We start from the raw sequence: 23584 nt of genomic DNA, 5'->3' as shown, positions 1-23584 counted from the left end.
CATTCATCATCAAATAAGACTAGTTAGACTTAGAGTACTGTACGAAGGTTACTGAGATCATATTCTGAACATGTATGACTTGGAACATGATTGTATAACTAAGTCTCAGCATGATACATAAACCGAACTGATTTAATGAATACATGCAATGACTTAAGAATGGTTATAAGGCTGAGATAGAAATGAGAGAGTCAATTGATGAGTTACTATTACTTTAAGATGGATTTAATTTTGTGAAGAAAATATAAGAGATTTAGGACATGGAAACTTGGGTTATTAAAACATTTCCCCTTGGGATAGTTCATCACCCGAATGATACTGTCTTGGCTGAAATACAAAGGAACAACTAAGATAATGCACAAGAAACTTAAGAACTGAATCATGACTGAATATCTAGAATTTGAAACTGATGCATATGCATGAAATCAGCTGAATTCGAAATTTGCATAGACGTGAATTACCTCATGAATAGGAAAGATGGAAAACTATAGGAACTTGTCTTTCCAACTGCTAAACTGAATTGCTGGCCATACGGACTCACTAATACTAAAAGTTTATACTCAACTATACATTCCACTTCAAAACTGCACTTCACTTGAGGCTACTGACAATATTCACATGGGCATTGATAACTTACCTGCTGAAGTTTGAGCTTAATTAAATTCTCTCACTATGTTCAAGCCTACTCGAATCTACAAAGTGCACACATAACACTGTAATACTAGTCTGAATCATGAATTCAATACACCCTGCATTTTCACAACTTTTCGTCTCAAGAATAATACTCATTCCCTCTTCAACAACTAACTTCAACCTCTTACTATGAATTCACTAGCACACAATGCATTCATCTACTTATACACCAACATAATATTCAAGTTTATCTTAATAACCACACAAGAACTTCTAGGCAAACAACCACAAAAGCATCTTTCTCATATTCTCTAAACCTCTATCATTAATAACTTCCACGTACTATTCCTTAGAAAATTACACATAAAATATAAACTAACCACAAAATATATCAAAAACTTGGCCTCAATCTTACTTCACACTTATAACCTTAGATATAACAAGAATACAACAATTTCTCCTAGTCAAATAATTACCCATCACCACTATCCTTATATAAGGAGAGGTCACTAAAAGGTAAGAACATGAGGACCTGAAACATGAAGGGATACTATGAATAACTTGACACTTTACTGATGCTTAAGAAATAGAGTATCAACATCATAGATTAATCAAAGAGAGCTAAACTAGGGACATAAATGACATAATTTAAATTTTGATGATCATTATGGATGTAGCATGAGTACCTGGAACTGAACATTCTATAAAGAATGAGTGCATGGGTCATGAGTTGCATGACCTGAGTTTGGAGTTCATGATTTCATGATACATGGTTCGTACTGCTGAGTTAACTGGAACTCCTCATACTTGGAATTGGAAGCATACATGATTTTATATAAAGTGCATGAATATGAGTTGTGATGACTGAGCTGACATGTAAGGCATGAGTAGATGTTATGATGACTGAAAAACTTTGCACTGAGATACGAATAGGTTGGGAATAATCCCCCCATTTTGCTTTTCTACACAAACTGTCATCACTACTAAAATCTGAGATCCTAACTTAGTTACTTGTTCTATCATATCCCCTTGGCTTTAAGCCATCATTCTAAGTTTGTGAACCATTTTTAATAACTCTAATCTAAACTACAACCACTTCACTCTGGAGCCCGAGATATATCAATACACATGATTAATAAATTCACCCTAAAAAACTATACCTAAAAGTGTAAAACCTGCTGCTAGTACTTCCTTCTAAGATAGAACTCTTAACTTTCTATAGCTTCAATAGTTATTTTATATATTAACTTAAACACTTACTGACTTAGAATCTTCAAGAGTATCATTATACCAACATACACAATGTCATCAACCTATATCCCATAACTTAGCTGGCAAGAACATCATATACTGCATACCCTTATTTTCTACTTAACAACTTAAGGGTACTATTTAAGCACACACACTTTAGAACTTAAAAATAATGCAATCGCATCATCTTGGGTACACCTCTAGATCATAAACACATCATCATACTTAATTTTGGACCAATAAACCTAAATTCTTGCATACACTATTTCAAGCCTACTGATTCATCTTTAGTAAAACTAGCCCTTTGAATACATAATCTGCTCAATCCAGATAACACTATCCCAACTCTACTACTGCTAAACTTTTGTGTTCATGATTCTAACTCTAGATCATATGCTATCAAAGGATTCTGAGGAAGAATCTGAAAGCATATCTGACATTGGCTCGATGCACGATTTTCATGAACATGAATGGAATATTTCAAACTTTAGAACATAAGGGCACTGATGGGATCTTTTTAATTCTATATGTAATCCCATAACTATCTATAGGGACTGTCTAAGAAAGATACTAGGTGAGTAACGAATATGGTTTCTTTCTACTATAGGAATTTGAGCTTGGCTATTTATATTGCCTCAAGAATAAGGCAAAGTTGACATGAATGGAGCAAGATAAGGATCTATATAAATTTATTAGAGAACACTTCTACGCATGATCTGAGACATGAAAGAAGGGAAATATTTCTTAAATGTCCTGTAGCCTCTCGAAGAAAAGTACAAACGTCTCCATACAATTTTGCAAGACTCTACTAGACAGAACTTTATCAAAAACCTAGGACACTTGAACTCTATGCTCTGATAACAAGTTTGTTATGACCCGAGACTACCCCCTAGTCGTAACATGAAGCTTGGAACTATATGAACTGTCATACTATTAAGCAATTGAATTATAGTATATTAAATAGCTAGTTCTATTGTATGGAAATACAATCATAGAAAAATTTGAGATAAATTATATTGTTGATACAATTTACAATCTATTAAAAACTAAAGAGAAAACTGAAATTACATGACTGACTCTGACTGACATCTATGAAGCCTCTGTTATACTGACTATAGATAACTTGGACATGACTCCATCTACCACTAATTAAGACATATGAGTAATAAAGTAAAGGACATGAAAAAAATCTGACTAAAGTCCCTGAAATAGGAGAACTCATCACCTGTTAGATGGAAACTACAACAGTTGTATTATGATAAGTAGCCTATAACTGGTAGTTACATTATGAAACAATATAGCACGTAGACTTATATATCGATCAGTATATCTAAAATATAATAAGAATGGGGGGTAAATACAATACGTAAAAATGATTTCATACGTAATCTTAAAATATGCATGCTAAGTGTAAGTAAACTCACCAAGAGGATGAAGAAAACTGAAAGGTAAATTATCTTAGAACTTTACTTTGGTAGGATAAGTAGAACTGAAACTAGGATATGGTGAAACATAGATACATGACCATACCAAACCAACCTTACATGTATTGAGCTGATATTATTACCTGAATAACTGATGTCTGGGTGGTGGAATGATTGAAATCTAAGAAAAGGGATAACTAGCAACCATATATTGAGTAGCTGATATAAGAATACGGACTACTAATATTCAAACACTGAATAGCTGATGACTGAATACTCATTATGTCACACTGAACTAAACTTAGTATGAATAACTTGACTTAAACGATGAAGCACTGCGCCTATGAGATAAGGACTAAATAAACAACATGAGATGACTGAGCATGAATGCATGAAAACTATAAAATCTGAGAATGCAACAACAACTATAAGCATATTTTTGCAATAATATGTAAACTAAAATACTAAAATTTGATAACTGAATAATTGAGAGTCTGTATGATATGGTCAAGAAAACCTGCACTGACCTTCAACTGAGATTGGACTGAAACTTTAGGGGCTATCATCTAATCAACATGCCCTAATATGAGCTAATTGGGGTCCAACCCTTGACCCCAGTTAGAAGAGTGTCAATACCATGCCATGGATACTAACACTGGCTGTATGGATCGACAAAAGTGAAATCTTGAAGGACTAAAGAGTCACTCTCTACTGGAAGGTGCCCTTGTAAGATATGTGTCAACCCTCAACTGCCAGGTTAACATCTTAAAACTATGCTGGCTACGTAGTTCTAGAATGCAGGGATTGCTACTAAGAGTCACACCCTCTACTAGAAGCTGAGCCCCCGACCCTAGGCTTGCTCGGTGCTAAATCCTAATCCCAACTATATTGACTCAGATTACTGGACTGAACTGAGCTTAATTGATTATGATAACTCACTGAATGAGTAACTTTCATACATATTTAAACCATTTTGAAAGATACTGAGACTAAGTAAATAGATAAATTTTGGGTAATCATAAACCCCAACACTGAATAATAGTATCAATAAGGATATGTATAGCTTTACAAATTATAATAGGGATCATTGTTCAAAATTCATCTCTTAGGCATATCATTAAACATAAGAAGGTCATGAGTTAAAGCATAAGAATAGTTAAAACATATTATAATAGCAAAATTGCAATATTAAAATCATGGATCAAACAGTTAACATATAAAAAATCATCATCCAAATGTGTCAAGGGTGAATTGCCACAAAACACTTTTGGGAATCATGAACTTGAACATGGGAATGTCTTATACATGGGAGCATAACATGATTACATAACTAAAATCATGAATTGGGGGATTTACATGGGATTCGGTTGAAATATGACATGGATATTTCATTAAAACATGTAAAGATCATAGCTTGAATCATAAGAATGTCTTAAACATGAGGGAACAATAGAGTTACATGAAAAAATTCATAACTTAGGGATTCATCTTTAAATTAATTGAACATGATTTGAGAATTTCAATACTCAAATATGGTATAACTCATTCTACTTGAAAACACATGAAACCATAGCTCGTAATTGAAATCAACAAGAGATTTATGGAGATAATTCAACTTAAAACATGTCATAAATTTAAATTCAAAAAGGGTTCGTGGGTTCTATGGGTGAAAGGAGACCCACGGATGAACTCCCACATGCCATAATTCGATGGATTCTTGGAGAAATCATGAATTTAAAGATTGAATCCTTGTGTTCTTGAGAGGAAAATCTTGAAACTTTCTCTTGGAGGAAAGATGAGGGCTTTTGTGAGAGTTGATTTGAATAAGAAGGGCAAATAATGCCCTTTTGGATGCTATAAATCGTCCTTTAGATGTTTGGGGTTGATGGGAAAGGACCAAAGTGATCCTTAACCCTTAAGGAGCTGAAATGGAGGGGGAATAAGCTCGACGTCATGTAAGATATCGTGTTAAGAGGGCAATGCATCGCATCATTTATTGCGTCGAAATACTGGCGCGCCATGCCCAAATTGCATTGGCTTACTACCTCTCACAAAAAATGTCATAACTTTTTACTCGAGTTTTGGATTAAGGCAAAATTGGTATCGTTGGAAATCCGAATCAATTATCTACAATTTTGCAGGTCTTGAGCTGCAAATTATTCGTATATAAAAAGTTATGTATTTTCAAAGTCTACACTTGTAGAATCAAATACCAAACTTTGGTTGAATCAAAGTCTCTTAGCTCAACTTTGTTCTAAGTGATTCTTATGAACATTTTTCACCTCAAAAGCACATCAAACCTGAGGATAAAGATCATGAAACTTATATTCACATGGGAATCATTTGGATTATAGCTTATATAGGTAGGAACTATGGTTCAAAGACTAGCCCAAAAATATAGGGTGTTACAAAGTCGTATAGTGTAAGTCTTAGGGTCAACTGTATATGATCCTAATGAAACTGTCCTAGCTATGATTCGTAGTGATGAGAATAAATATGTCTTTATGAGTCGCAGTGGGACCTATAGTCACTAGCAAGAATTTTTCATCATTTAAGTTGAGGGCACATTGGAAAATTTCATTCTTACCCAATTAAAACCCCACATCTATAAAGCATTAGAGGGGGTTATTTCTCATTCATAACATAATCCAAAAACACTCTCTTATCTCTAAATTCTCTCAAGGAAGATACTTAGGTTTCCAATAAATAGGTCATCTAAGGGCTTAAGGTTTGAACTCTCTCTGTAAAATTTGGTATTTTAGGCATGTTACTCTTCCCTAATTCTCAATTTAGGAAAATAATGTATTTGAATGGTTTAATTGGATGGTTTTGAATGTGGGTTTTATACATTGGTTAAGGATTTTGAATGATTGTTGTTTGTGATTTTCATGTTTACATATGCACTGATTATGTTTTAAATGGTGGTTTTGAAATAAATTTGGTGTGTTGGTATGATAAATAAACTAGGGGATTGTGAATTCCCCAAATTTTGTGAATATTGATAATTGAATTGACTATAACCCCAACATAATTTTGTAAAAGTGGTTTGAGTACGAACAAAAATTGCATTGAACTATTTTTAGAACAATTTCACAATATAAAGGGGTCATTGAAACATGGTGGTTTGATTTAATGAAAAAGGGGAGTCATTTACCCAAATTAATGGAATTATGATGGCATGTTGATGTTACCTTTCAAGTACAGTTGGTATGACTATACCGACATTGTATGCCCAAATGTATATTATGGTCCAATGAATGGGAATACATGATAAATGTTTTGGTTGGGCTTTAATGAGTGTTGTGTAGATGAGTCATGAAAGTAGAGGTCCTGAGGGACCAATACTAAAAACCGTTATTGCCGATACGAGGGTCAAAATGACCAGGTGGTTTGAGTCCCCCTTATTACAAGATTGATAGGTTTGAGTCTCCTATATTATATTACATGATTAGGTTCTTAAGTCACCTTGATATGCTGGGAGGTTTGGGTCCCCCAAGGTACATATGTACATCCTCTAGTTTATGAGGCTACACGTACTGGGGCCCTTCTATCTAGGGAAGATCTTTACCTATTAGCATGTGGGTACCTTTTTTTGACGGTTGAGCTACACAAATCAAGGCTAAAGTTTTAAAGTGCATGCTAAGCATTGTTACCTTTCCCATATATTATTTGTGTATGTATATGATGATGTTCACATGGTTTTAAATTGGATTTGACATGGCTATATTTTATCCCCTATCCCAAAGTTATATGCTAGTACCCAACCCACTAATTATCTTCGGATGTTGCATCCCTACACGATACAAGAACCAGAGATACTTTTACATTTCCTACGTAGTGTTAGGTGGATCAGATTGGTTTGTTGGTCATTGTGGTGAAGAGGAGGGCTTACATTCTCTTGAAGACTTAGACATTTCATCAGTTTCTATTCATAGATTAGAATTGTGGGTTCACATTATCATTAATATTTTCATTGTCAGGGTGGGGGGCATATCCCGACACTTTAATGATTTAGTTTTGCTAGAACGCTTTGTGGATTACTATGGACTTGGGTGATGTTGGTTGGTTGTTTTTTGTCGGTCACCGATTATTGGTTATAGATATGACTTACATTCTTTGAGATATCTTATGTTATCTTTTGATATGTTTGGAATTCATCTGACATTGGGTGTATTTTGTTTTGTCACGATCCAATTTCTGAGTCATGATGGCACCTACCATAACTCACTAGTAAGTAAGCCAACACTATAACCCGGAGCTAATACAATGGGTTACCATGGTAGGAACGTGCAACATGGACCCTGTATGGGAGCACAATATTACGACGACATTCCACAAAGAAACAACTAACATTCGAATACTAATCCCATGATCTGATAGTAATAGTACAAGAGCATCTCTATGTTCGACAATAGAAATTACTACTCAACCTCTAAAAGTTGTAAATAGTCTCATACTTTCGTCTAGAATACAAAAGAAATTATAAGGATAGAACAGAAAAAGGGAAACTCGAACTCTAAGAGCTCACCCTATCTTCTGTTGATCAACAACGCATAATCTCGACTCAACAGTGACAACTAAAACTAGAATCTTTACCAAAAAGGTATAGAAGTATAGTATGAGTACCAAATAACAGGTACTCAGTAGGCATTATTAGCTGACTGAGCTAAATTATGTTATAAGGATGATATAAAGTAAGACAATAACCTAAAGTCAAGGTACAGAATCGAACCTGAATCTTCTCCAATATAATTGTATAAGATAATTAATTAACTATAACAATAGTACAACATTCCATATGCACATATACCATAACTTTGATACAACATAAGTAATCGCTTTGGATGTGTAAAGCCACATATATATAATAACAATCATATAATTAACATAATCAATCATATTTACCACGACGTTCCATACCGCCGAGAAGCATACTCAAGGAAAACAAACAAAAAACTTATCATGGCATCCCATACCACCGAAGAGTACACCAAAAGATCAATTCATCAACATATCAAGGCATAACTATACAAAAAAGTCACCAAAGTCATGGGTTGCACATTCCCTCCATGGACTCCTACTGAGGTGGGTAAAGTCCCACACCTAAATCCCAATAATGCCAAAGTTCACTTCTATAAGACTAAATTCTACTCGAAATTAGTCAAGGTTGTCTAAATCACACCATAATGGCTTACCAATCCTTACTAGGATTATAAGGGAAAATCTTCTTCAAGTATCTTTTCTAAGTCACCCCAAACACTAAGGCTAATTCATAACTAGTCATATCAAGGTTAACATACTCTTAAGGTTATTCAAAAACATTTTTCTACTCTACTAGACCAACTAAAGAATTCTCATACTATTCATGAGACTACAAGAAGAACTATCCAAGGTTCTAGGCTATAGTCAAGCATCACATTTTACAAGTTTAATAGCCTACAAGGATCAAATAATTCCATGTATCATCATTTACCAAGTTATCACCTAAGACCCCACCCAATCTCACAAGATATCATAATTATACTATAGTTAAGCTCAATCTAACTACCAGTCAGACTAACCTACCTTGAGTCCAAATTGCTGACGAACCAACGAGCTTTGTATCTACTTTTTTTGAAGCTTCTTCCAAGAGCCAAGATATCTACAACATAATCTATGCATCATTACAAGATTAACAACACCCATTAAGGAACCACTAAGCCATCGATCAACAATGATACCAAACTCCAAAGTGGGTCCCACCCTCAAAAAATGAGTTTCTGAGACCAATCCATTGCTCAACTATCATTATGGAGCTATAACCCTAAAAAAATTGAGTAAATCCATTACATTTGTGGCTATAATTGAGCCTCAAATACTTCGGGCTTTTGGGTCAAGAAATCAACAAATTAATACCAAACTAGAAGGAATCTTACCTTAGATTTTTAGCAAAATGGATTACATAAGTTATTCAAGCTCCTAATTAACCCACAAGACTCACTTTGAAGATTTTTCACTCTATTAGGGTTTTAGAGCTCAAGAGGGTGGAACAAATGGCCAAACTTTTGGGCAAGACAGCCATTAAATAAGCATTGCCTAGGCCTCGGGTAACGCAGTTGTAGACCTTTCTAGGCATTGATCGTGGAATCGCATTCGTGCCTCCCAACGCAGTCATAATATCTCCCCTATGCTAGGCTACGGCTGAAGCTTGGAACTTGGTTCCAATTCCTCGAGATACATCCGGAGTCTATTTTGAGCAAATGAGATATGTAACTACATAGATTTTGACATTCTTGATGTGTTGTCCAAGTTGGATTTTGCATTTAAGGTCATTTTATTGAAGTTTTCTCTCAGTAGTCAATTAGAACAAATGAGGTCTCCCAATTGGGAAAGTGGTTCTAAAACCAAATGAACAATCAGGTAACTGAACTATCGGTTCCAGCAAGTCACTAATGACTTGGGGCAGTTATTGAGAAGCTCTATCAGTGAAAATAAGCAAGAACTCAGATAATGATCTGAAGGATCATTACAATTTTTTTGGTAAGGAGCAGGGGGTAGTCTTCAATCCTTGTTGGACTTGAGATACCCATCATAGAACAGCCCTGGATTATATCGTAACATGGACATTATGGATTAGAAGTGGGTAACTCAAACCCACCTTAGGCCAAAAATTTTATTTGCCCTTGTGAACTTAGTTGCAGATGTTATGCCTAGTTGAGACTATTGTCCCCTTAGAATAAACTTTCTTCATGGCTTGGTAAATTGAGATAACTTTTCCTGGACTATGATTAATGGCCATTAGAGATGTTATTTCCTCTTAGACATAAAATCTAGCCTATAGAAATGATATTCCTCATAGGTATGAGTTATTCCTTATTGATGCATTATGCCTCTTAGATGTGAGATGCCTCCTATATGTAAGATAATTATAGATATGCCTTATGGATTATAGAGATGTTATGCCTTATAAATATGGTATGGCCTATTACAAATGTGATGATTTAATATTATGATTTGATATGGGTTCCAGATAAGTGGGCCAAAGTCCATGATTATGATGTTATAATTTGTTACAGACACATTATTGGGCCCAAGGCCATGTTATGATATGAGTTGACCATTCAGGAAGTGTCTATCCTTATAAATGATATGATTGTACTTTATTGATATGTTAATGCTTATGGTTCTATTGTATGAATATTGGTGATGGCATGCTTAGATTTTGTACATTCATGATCATTGCAGCGATGATTGATACGATTTTGATTAGATTACAATATTATTATTGTCACTAACTAAGGGTTGAAGCCCTTTCTCTATCCTAAAATAATTTTCTTCATAATAATAATGACGCGACCCGATCAGGGGCGTTGTCATAATGGGCATCCCAAGTTCGACCAGGACTGGAGACCGCCCCTATTACCAAAATCAACCTCTAGCAGCCTGCCCTGAGTTGACTAAATTTCGAGCATAAAACAAGATAGTGTAACAGCTCACCTGAAGACTCTAGGATAGGATCACAACTATGACCGACCCAACCGAGTCCAACCATTCCATACCAACAATTCAACCATACCTAACCAATATTGAAACAAGGGCCATAAACCAGTCCATAACCAAAGATGTTCCAAAATGTAATATAATTAATCCAAAAATGAAATACGACGGAACAACCAATAATATAATCCAATGATGTCAACCCTCCAACTTATTCTAATGCCAGGTCTTACACCAATACCGATCTCACCCATTCCAACCCATAGTAGTACCACAAAGCCTCTAGCCAAAAGAGTAATAAAATTTGGTCCCCAAACATGGCCAAAACCAATATCCAACATAAAATCAAAGTGTCTAGAAATGTCCATAACATGAAATGGATCCTTTCGAAAGGATGAAAGCTCACCACCTCAATCCAAATGTTGATCCTTGAGTCAATCACTAAATAGGAGGAGTACCACAACCATTTCCAGTATAGCGTGGGTATACAGTCGCTAGTAGATAGGTTAGCGGGTGAATGCTAGCATGATCTCTGGATAAGGATAAAATATGTCATTTATAAAACCTAGTAAAACCATCCATATGCACACAACCATATATATATATATATATATATATAACCAATCTGATAAAAAGGACCGGGTTTAGCATGCCTTTAAACCTTTATCGGGCTATATGCTTTGCCGTCCTAAACCATCCATGGGCTATATGGGTTCAGCCCCCCTGCTGAAAGGGCCCAAGTTCGTAAAGCCGCATGACTAGGGAAAAAAAACCTGGGAAGGCTAGTACATCCCCTAAAATGTAGTGTGACATCATGCACACGGTCACCAAGACCAACCTCACATTACCAAATATAAGTTTCCAGTTTTGGTCCCCCTGGGACATCCTCCTTCCACTGCTTTGCCACACATACCGCCATTATTGCCTAATTAAACCAATTTCCTAATAACCAAACCATTATCCATTTATTAATCAAGGCCATTAATACTGGTATCGTCATACAAATCCTTAGTTGTAAGTATTATCCATAGCCAACCATATATAGGTTTGAGGGGACTTCGAAGTGTCCTTCCATTTACCATATTAAACCACTTGGGGGATTCCATATACCCCATAAGAATAATGATCTATCCATTTACCTTTCCAAACTATTTAAACCATGCATAATTCATTTACCAAGTTTTAAAACTAGCAAGAGTTTCATTAAAATACTCAAAGCAATAAAAACAGGGTTATAGGCATTTTTTCAAACACATTGGGGTATAATACATTATCAAAACCAATTATAATTATCATTAAACTATTCCCATGTAATCCAATCATCCAAAACCACTATTTTTTCACATAAAGCATAATTAAAACCATGGAAAAACAATAACCAACCATTTAATATCAAAACCCCCAAATCATATTTAAAAATCAAAATTATACAATCAATGAAGTCTTGATAAAATTCATATAGACTATGCTTCTAGTTAGAATTAGCAATAAGGAAAGAGAACATGCCTTAAACCAAGATGATGATGGAAATATATCAACAAAATGAGCACCATATCAATCCTCTAGTTGAAACCCTAGCTTTCCTTGCCCAAAAGGTTTTGAGAGAATTATAGAGTGTTTAGAAGAGTTTCTAAGTGTTAATGAATGGAATAATAGGGTAAATTGCCTTCTAAGTTGGTTAGAAGTCGTGGGACCTTGTTAGGGTAAGTGGGGAAATGTCAAAAATACCCCGACTTAAGTTACACCCATCACAGGGGTACAACTGAACCTCATGATTCGTACCCTCCCATACGAGTAGTACCCTCCACTTGTATCCTAGCCTCAACCTTTGGATCCAACACTATATGGCATACCAATCATGCAACCAAGTTATATCCAAAGCATATGATTCCTACTCTTCATTCATACTCATGACAGATTTAAACAAAAGGTAGATTTATACACTTTCCACCATACGATCCCATGGTACGGCTCGTACCCTAGCTTATGGCTCGTGGTGATCCACTTGTACTTAGATCTACCCTATGTAGCCAAGTCAAAAATTAAGTTAAGGTACCAAACAATCCATAACTACCAATATGGATTGTACCCCTAAGTCGTATCCATTCAAGTAACCAAAATCCATCCCACCAGCCAACACTGGTAAGCATACGACTGGAGCATACCATCCGCACCCCAACATATGGCTCGTACCCATGAGTTTTATTAGGTCCAGAGATCCAAATTCCAGGAAATTTTCTAAGGTCCAAAAGATAGGGTGTTTCAGTCTCCCCAAATAGGAACATTTGTCCCTGAATGACGGGCAAGGTAGAGGTAACCACACGCAAGAGTCATTTGCATTATCAAATATATTTTTAATTTTTAACAAAGTTTGAAAACAATGAGGCAAAGATATTAATCTGTCCTGTAACAAAATCAGAACATAAAGAAATATAGATACTTGGACTTTATGTCCTCATCCGCTTCCCATGTAGCTTCTTTCATCTTATGGTTCTGCCAAAGAACCTTAAGAGAAGCCACATCCTTGGTCCACAACCGACTAAACTGCCTATCCAAGATCTCAATTGAGATGTCTTCATAAGACAAAGAATCCATGAGACCTAATCCTTCCAAAGGAAAAATAGAAGAAGGATCACCAATGCACTTCCTCAACATGGAAACATGAAAGACCGGATAAACTAAACACAAGCTAGAAGGAAACTCCAGCTCATAAGCAATATTATCAGCTCTCTATAAAACCTCATAAGGACCAACAAATTGAGGACTGAGCTTCCCCTTATTACCAAACGGCACTACCCCCTTCATGAGAGATACCTTGAGGAAAACCTTATCTCCAACCTCAAATTCAAAGTCTCTATGCCTAACATCCACATAGGACTTTTAGTGACTTTGGGCAGCCTTAAGCCTATCCCGAATCACCTTCACCTTATCCATAGCCTGGTAAACCAAATTGGGATGAAATATCTCTGCCTCCTTATGCTCAAACAAAACAATAGTAGATCTACACCTCCTACCATATAATGCCTCAAACGTTGCCATACCAATACTAGAATGATAGTTATTGTTGTAAGTAAACTCCACCAAAGGTAGATGCTCAACCTAATTGCCACCATAATAAATCACACAGGCCTAAAGCATATTATCACATGTCTAAATAGTTCTCTTAACTTTCCCATACATCTATTACAAGCAGTACTCAAGCTAACCTTAGTCCCCAACCCTTTCTGTAAGACTGCCAGAAGTGAGACCTAAACTACATGCAATGGTAAAAAATAATCAAAACAGGCACCCAATGCAGCTTTGCAATATCCTAAAGATACAGGTTTACATAATCTTCTACTTCGAAGGTAGTCTGCACTAGCAAAAAGTGCACAGACTTAGTGATCCTATCCACGATAACCCAAATCAAATTTGTACTAATTTTGAGACCAAGGAAGACTAGTAACAAAGTCCATATTGTTCACTTTCCATTTCCACTCAATCAAATCAATTTCTTGATATAACCCTCCTAGCCTTATGTGCTCAACCTTCCATTTCCTCTTCATGCCTTTCTACTAATAGATCTCCTTGAGATCATGATACATCTTAGTTGAGTCGGGCTAAACAACATAGCACAACTTATGCACCTCATCCAAAATCCTTTGTCATAACCCATCGATATTAGGAACACACAACCTTCCTTGGTACCATAAAGTACTATCACCATCGATCTCAAACACCACTACCTTTTTCCAACCAATATCACTCTTGATTTAATCAAGATAGAATCTAGCACTTGCTTCTTCTTAATCTCCATACCAAGAGATGATCGAACTACTTCTTGCAGCACCACACCACAATCCTTGTAGTCAAAGAGTCAAACTTAGAGATTAGCCAAGCGATGAATATCCTTCATTAATTCCTGCTTTCCTTCCTCCATATGAGCTACTCCTTATGGATAACCTGGTAAGAGCATCAGAAACTATGTTAGGCTTACTTGAGTTGTAGTAAAGATTCATATCATAGTCCTTAAGAAACTCAAGCCATCTCCTCTACCCAAGATTAAGCTCCTTATAAGTGACACATATTGTAGACTCTTATGATTAGAAAAGATAACCATGTGAACACCATACGAATAATGCCATAATATTTTCAAATCAAACACAACCACCGACTTCTCAAAATCATAAGTAGGAAATTTCCTGTTATGCACTTTAAACTGCCTAGATGCATAGGTAATTAACTTCCCATGCTGCATCAACACATAGCTAAGACCTACTCGAGATGCATCACACTTAACCACAAACCCATCATTACCATTTGGCAAACTCAAAGTTAGAGCCAAAGTTATCTTATCCTTTAACTTCTCAAAACTCCCTTCACATGCATCCGACCAAGAAAACTTAACCTTTTTCTGAGTCAACTTAGTCAAAGGAGTAGCTATCGATGAAAAGCTTTCCACAAATAACCTATAATAGCTGGCTAAACCCAAAAAGCTCTGAATAAAGGATAGAGTCGTGGGTCAAGGCTACCTTTTCACAACAGAAACCTTCTGCAGATCCACCATAACCCCTTCACTAGAAATAATATGACCTAAGAAAGTTACAGTGTTAAACCAAAACTCACACTTGGAGAATTTTTCATACAACTGTTGTTCCTTTAAGGCTGTAGCACCATACTAAGGTGGTTAGAATAATCCACCTTACTCTTTGAATAAAGTAGAATGTCATCAATTAACACAATAATGAAGAGATCCAAATACTGACGAAAAGCCCTATTCATTAGATCTATAAATGCCATCAGATCATTAGTCAACCCAAATGCCATAACTAAAAATTAAAAGTCCCCTTATCGAGTACAATAATCCATATTAGGGATATCCACCTCCCTAATCTTTCGCTGATGGTACCCAGACTGAAGATTTATCTTAGAAAAGAACATGGTACCTTGCAACTGGTTGAACATATCATCTATTCTTGGAAGAGGATACCTGTGTTTGACTTTTACCTTGTTCAACTACCTATAGGCAATGCACATCCAAAAGGAACCATCCTTACAAAAAATAGATTTAGCTTTGCTTATAGTTTGAAATGGATAGATGTATAAATGGGTTTTCATTATGAAACCTTATGCTAGTTTTAAAAGTGGATTTCCAACAGAATGAGCATATAGATTAAAGGAAGTAGTATTTTTCACCGAGTTGGGTATGTTCTCATGCCCCAAAACTACAAGCCAATGTATGTTCAGATTATCGGATTATTCCTATTTCTATATGGATGACAGATACAGATGTGATCACTTAGATTAGGTTATACTTCTTGGCAAGAGTATGATACTTCTCCCCGGTGTGAGGTTTTCCCATAAGGGAACTAGACATTGAATACTATGATAGCTCACATATTGTGTGTTGATTAGAAGAACCTCCCTAATAGAAAAAAAAAGAAAAGAATAATAGAATATTTTTTAGAAACTAAGTGTAAAGGCTCACGCTTTTAATCAGATATTGCTTTACATCAGACATTCGCTATAAGATTTCATCTTTCAGTTTAAAGATACAAAAGTGAATCTTTTCTACACTTAGACAGTATGATTTTAAGATAGAATACAAGTACAACTTTTAGGAAAAAGTGTTATGATGCACTAGATTTATACAAAATGCTTTATTATTCATGATCATGATTCACAATTTTCAGTTATTCGAGCTATTGTGAGTCATCTACACTTAGCATACATTTTTTTTTTAAATCTACACTAATGTTGAGATATTATTTTACTTACGCATTCACTCATATATACTCAGTATATTCTAGAAGTACTGATCCACATATATGCCTATGTGCTACATTATCTTACAGGGTTAGCTTGAGGCTACTCGTAGTTTTGAGCATCGTGTAATATCTCAAGACCAATTTTTAGAAAGTTACAAACTTGGTATCAGAGCCAAGTTATAGGATTCCTAGGGAGTCATACAATCCACGTTACGTAGAGGCTTGATCATGGGTGTAAAGCGTACCACATTTATGAGTAAGAGGCTACAGGATATTTTTAGGAAATAATCTCTTTCTTTCATGATATATCATGCTTACAATGTCTCTATTAGGTTTTAAATCATGCTCTTACATGATAGTTGAATATTCCTCCTCATCGCGCTAATGCATGCAGAAATGATAACCAGCCAGCATAACCTGCTGACCCTCTAAATGAGAATGTATCCTATGTTGAATTTTAGGCTACCTTTCAGGCATTATCCCAAGCTGTGACTGCCAATGTTTAGGGAAACCATTAGGTAGCAGTCCCACTTTAGTAGAATAGGAATTTAGCAATAGCCAGAATTCATGACTTCATGAGAATGGATTTGTCTGAGTTATTTGGTTTAAAAATAGGTAAGGACCCATAACTTTACTTAGATAAGAAAAGAAAGATCACCCAGATTATGCATGTTACTAAGAAAGAAGGTTTACAGTTGATATCTTATAGGATAAAGGACATGACATATGATTGGGTAGTTGTGTGGAAGAATGGTAGAGGTGCAAATGCAGCTCCTATGATTTGGCAGGTGTTTTAGGATAAAATTCTAAATAGGTTCTTTCTATAGAAAATGAGAGAAGCTAAGAGGGAGGAGTTTTTAAACCTAAGGTAGGGATTGATGGTAGTGAAGGATTACTACCTTAAGTTTAATCAGTTGTCTTAGTATGCCCCTTATACGATGGATATTCCTAGGGCGAGTATGAGTAAATTTGTTACTGGAGTATCTATTTTCGTAGTCAATGAGTATAAGAATGCCATGCTTATTGGGGATATGGATCTTGCTAGGTTAATGATTCATGATCAGTAGATTGAGACAGAAAATTTAAAAGGAAGAGTTGGGGGAAATAAGAAGGCTAGAACCGGGTAGTTTGAGTATGGCCAGAAAAACTTTGGAAGGGGAAATCGTTTGTAGTTTCAGAATCATTCATCTATGCCAGTGCCATCTTCAGCTAGTGCTCCCGCCCCCAGAGCTAGACAGAAATGGTAGGGTAAGGCTTCTCTATCCAGATCTTAGAATAGTATAAGTAGAAAGACCAGTTATCCTCCATATGCTAAGTGTGGTAAGAATCATCTTGGTATGTGTTTGTTGGGATAGAAAAGTTGTTATGGTTATAGTAAGTTGGGTCATAAAATCAAAGAGTGTCCGCATGCTAAGAAAGGAAATAGGGATGTTTATCCCCAGACTCAAGCTACTAGTACACTAGCTCCTCTAGGTCACCCAGTCTCTCCTCACGGCGCATCATCCAGTACCAGTGGTGGTCAGTTCCAGAATCATTTTTATGCTTTACCATCCTGTCAGGAGCAGGAGAGTTCACCAAATATTGTTACTGGTATGCTTCATGTCTTTCATCTTGATTTTTATGTGTTGTTAGACCCTAGGTCGAGTTTCTCTTATGTGATCCCACTAGTTGAAGTAAATTTTGGAGTAGGTCCTAAAAAGATATCTAAGCCCTTCTTGGTTTCTACTCTAGTGGGTGAGTCAGTTGTTACCAAACATATCTATAGAAAGTTTCATGTAATTTTCCTTCATAAAATCATGTTAAAAGACTTACTAAAGTTAGATATGGTCGACTTTGACCTTATTCTTTGTATGGATTGGCTCCATTCCTGTCATGCGTCTAGAGATTTTCGTACTCAAATTAGTTTCTAGATGAGCCAGTCTTTGAGTGGGAAGGTAATTCATTGTCTCCCAAGAGTCATTTCATATCCTATATTAAAGCCAGTAAGTTTATCTCAGAAGGGTCTATCGGTCATTTAGTTTGAGTCAAAGACACTAAGTCTGAGGCTCTAACAGTTTAGTCAGTCCGTGTAGTCAATGAGTTTCCTGATGTCTTTCTCGAAGATTTACCAAGGGTACTTCCCGATAGGAAAATAGAATTTGGTATTGACCTTTTCCCAGATACTCAGCCCATCTACATTCCTCCATATCAAATGGCTCTAGTTGAGCTTAAAAATTGTAAAGAGAAACTTAAAGACTTCTTAGATAAAGGTTTCATAAGACCCAACGTCTCTCAATGGGGCGCTCCCGTCCTATTCGTGTAAAAGAAAGATGGTTCTTTGCTAATGTGCATTGACTATTGTTAGTTGAACAAAGTCATCGTTAAAAACAAATATCCTCTTCCTAGGATTGATGACTTATTCGACCAGCGCCAAGGTGCAAGTTATTTCTTTAATATAGACCTAGATTCGACTATCATCAACATAGAGTAAAGGAATGTGATATTCCAAAGGCAGCTTTCAGAACCCGTTATGGTTATTTCGAGTTTCTAGTCATGTATTTGGGTTGAAAAATGCCCCAGAAACATTTATGGACTTGATGAATAGAGTGTTCAAACAGTACTTGCATATGTTTGTCATAGTCTTTATCGATGATATTCTTGTCTACTCTCATAGTGAGGATGATTATACAAACCACCTTACAACTGTGTTGTAAGCTCTTAGGGATCACCAGTTGTTCACCAAATTCAGCAAACGTGAATTTTGGTAAGATCAGTAGCTTTCCTCGATTATATTATTTCTGGCGATGGAATTAGAGTTGATATCCAAAAAATAGAAGAAGTAAGAAACTAGCCTATACATATCTCTCTATCAGACATCAGGAGTTTCTTCGGTTTAACTAGATATTACACATATTTTTTTGAAGGTTTTTCTTCTATTACATCCCCTATGTCTAGATTAACTCAAAACAAAGTTAAGTTTTAATGGTAAGATTCCTGTGAGAAAATTTTTTAGGAGTTGATAACTAGACTCGCTTCAGCCCCAGTTTAAGAACTACCTGATGGTACAGATGGATTTTTTTTATATTGAGATGCCTCTAGAATTGATCTAGGTTGGGTTTTGATACAGAGAGATAAGGTTAAATCCTATGCCTCTAGACATCTTAAGCCTCATGAAAAGAACTACCCTACCCATGACCTTGAACTGACTGTTATGGTGTTTACATTGAAAATATGGAGGAACTATCCTTATAGGATGCATGTTGATTTATTCATGAATCATAAAAGATGTCAATATGTTTTTACTCAGAGGGAATTGAATCTTCATTAGAGAAGGTGGTTAGAATTGTTGAAATATTATGATATGAGTGTGTTGTACCATTTGGGCAAGGTAAATGTAGTGGCAGACGCCCTTAGTAGATTGTCTATAGGCAGTGTTTCTCATATGGAGAATGATAAGAGAGAGTTAGTTCAGAAAGTTCACTAGTTAGCTAGATTGGGTGTGAGGTTGGTTAACTCAGCTGAAGTAAATGTTTGGGTTCAGAGTAGTTCAGAATCTTCTCTAGTTTCTAAAGTAAAAAAGAAGCAGGATAAGGATCCTAGTTTGGTCAAATTGAAAGGGTCAGTTAAAGACCAAAAGGTTGACGTTTTCTCCAAAGGGGGAGATGGTGTGTTGAGATACCGAGTAGATTCTGTGTGCCATGTGTTGACGATTTAAGGCAGTGGATTATTGCAGAAGTGCATGGTGAGCGTTACTTCCTTCATCCAGGAGCCACAAAGATGTACCATAATTTGTGGGAAGTTATTGGTGGAGTTGTATGAAGAAAGATATCGCATAATTTGTCGCCAAGTATGCAGCTTGTCAACAGGTTAAGGTAAAGTAGCAAAGACCTGGTAGTACATTATAGGAATTTAGAATTTCCACTTGGAAGTGGGAAGAGGTGAATATGGAATTTGTGACAGGGTTACCCCATTCACGTCATCAGTATGATTTGATATGGGTTATTGTAGACAGATTGACCAAATTAGCCCATTTATTTCTAGTTCACACATCCTACACAGCTGAAGATTATACTAAGCTGTATATCAGAGAGTTAGTTAGATTGCATGGAGTTTATTTGTCCATTATCTCAGATAGGGGTTGTAACACCCCAAATCTGGTACCCGAAATGCTACATGGTGCTCATGACCCCAAAGGACCACAAACTGACCCATGACTTATATCTGTACCTCTATACTGCATAAAATACTTTATAATGTGGAAACATGAACTGAAGGCCATAAGGTTTAATACTGAACATGATCCGAATAATATAACATTTGTGTGGGGTAATAGAATCCCCAAAAAAAACTGAACATACTAAAGTCTGAAATATGATAGTCTAGAAAGCCTCTAACTGACTGAACTATCTGAGTATGAAATTGATGGGACATGTCCCTAACTAGACATGTCCCTAACTAACTCTAACTAATAAACTAATTAATGAGATAATAGGGAAATAATAATGTCCTCAAAAGATGAGGACTCACTTCTAACTCAATCTGCAGATATATGGAATCTACTATTGCTCTGGAGCTTGTATCTCTGAACCTATGGTATAAGACACCATAGCGTAAAGGTGTCAGTACTTTGAATGTACTGGTATGCATGTGAGGTAAGCTGAATAAATGGGGTTCATATGCATAAACAATAATAATAGCTAACTAACTATCATGAGCATGGGAATACATGCATGAGACATAACAACTAACACAAATGCTGTGATAACATAATTACTGAATCTGAATATAACTGATAACATGAGTGACTATATCTGGTAGTCCTAAATCTGATGGAACTATTTGAGTTCTGTACTGTATCTGAGTTGATTGTATCTGATAGTCCTAAAATGTAAAGAACTATCTGAGTTCTATTACTATGACTGATTGACTATATCTGACAGTCCTGATTCTGTAACATAAAACTGTAGGAAGTAGTTATCTAATCGACATGCCCGTGATATGCCGTTATGGCTAAGTTGGGGTATAATCTGTAACCCCAATTAAAAGGGTGTTAATACCGCGACACCGGTAAGGACAAACTGTGGACAACCCTTATCTGATAGTGTCCTCTATATGAGAATAGTGGGGCCCTTATCTGACAGTACTTATCCACCTCATCAACACTCATCGGACAGTATTGATATCTCAACCTATGCTGGCTACATAGTTCTGGAATGCAAGGATGACTTCTAAGAATCACACCCTCATCGGATAGTGTATGTTCCCATCCTTGGATTCACTCGGTTTTAATTCCTATTCCCATCTGAATAGACTCTGAACATGATTTACTGAACTGAACATGGGTTGAGTTACTAAAATCCATTGACTGATGGAATACTACTGATGTCTAACAACTAACTAATTTCATGATATCATGGAGATTTCCTGAGTCATAAGACTGTCTGAAGTCTAAGGATCATAGCTTGACTGAGAGTATCATGAAAACATGACATGGCTCTAGGCATACAACTAATGTTTCGGGAAGGAGTACTCCCAGGACTCGATGGAAGGAAACTGACCAAGCATAACTTACTTGAACATATAACTAACATCATAGTCCATGATACATTTATAGAAGCATTTTATCAAATCATGTGATAGGCAAACTTGTACATACATGGGGATTTCATGGTATCATGCTAGTTAGGCACTTTTCCTTCATCTAGGCATTAAATTAAACATATTGTAGGCATGGTACATGTAAACTTCATTGAACAATAATTAAATATCATGGTTCAATTATAATTTTATCATTCAAGGGTTTAGTCATAGGTTTGCATGAATCTATATCAATAATAATTTAACCCACATAGAATTTATCACCCAACATGGAGTAGAATTCAATTTCTCATTATCCACATGAACAAAAGCAGCCCAATCATGAAATTCATATGAAAGTACATAAACTTGAATTTAGAAAAGGAATTCTTAGGCTTCATGAATGAAAGGAGTCCATGAATGAACACTATGCATACCTTAGTTCATGATTTTGTGAAGATTTGATGGTGAAACTTTCTTGAAATTGGATCTTCTATGAAAACGCTTACTTGTTTTTGCGAGAAACTTGAGAGAACCTAGTATATTTTGGGTGAAAAGTGGCTGAATCACACGTTAAAGGGCTTAACTAGGGGTGGGAAGTTGACCCTTTTAACCTTGGATGCATCATTAAATTTCAGTGAAAATTTCCCAAATTGGACCCTTGGCGCAACGCGGTGCTATCCGTCGTGTCACTTGATTTTTACAATTGGGAAATTGAGGGATGGTGCGATGCGGAGCCATCGCATTGCCCCTTCTTTTCTGACCTGGAACTTTGGTGCGACACAGAGGAAATCATGTTGAGACACTTGAAAAGGACAATCACCATTCTAGCTTGTGGGGCAGCGCGCCACTAACCAATATGGCGCTGTTTCACGAAGGGAACTTGAAATAGTTGTAACTTCTGACCCGATTATTGGATTTGGGCGAATATTATGTTGATGGAAATCTTATTGAATTTACCACATGATAAAAAGTGAAAGTCTTGAAAATTCCTCATGGAATAACCATCATTCAATTTAGAAGCTAATACTAGACATTCTTGCGATGATTTCAAGCTAGGAAAAAGTAAGGGGTATTACAATATCTCCCCCTTGAGAACATTCATCCTCAAATGAGACTAACTGAGATGGGGAGAAAAGACAACTAACGTACATACTGAACATGAATAACTAGAACATGATCTCATGACTGACATGACTGGTAAGTTGAACATATAATACTGAACATGCTTATCTGATGCATGCGTAACTGATTCATGAATGCATGAATGAGTGTTCTGAAGAACTAAGTTTCTCACAATGAGAATGCATGTCTGATGCATAATTACATAACTGAACTGATACATGAGTGCATGACTGAATATGCAATGGTACTTAATACCAAGTTTAGAATGGGAACATGAGCATGAAACTGCATACCAAGTTTGTGATGAACACTAACCATGAAACTGAGTAAGCTTAAGGAGAACCGTTACCTTGAGCTTGATCAAAGTTAGCG

The sequence above is a fragment of the Capsicum annuum genome, chromosome 3, assembly GCF_002878395.1.
Source record: "Capsicum annuum cultivar UCD-10X-F1 chromosome 3, UCD10Xv1.1, whole genome shotgun sequence".
In the NCBI taxonomy this organism is placed as follows: Eukaryota; Viridiplantae; Streptophyta; class Magnoliopsida; order Solanales; family Solanaceae; genus Capsicum; species Capsicum annuum.
The sequence above is the reverse complement of the archived record's forward strand: the minus strand, read 5'-3'. Positions refer to the sequence as shown.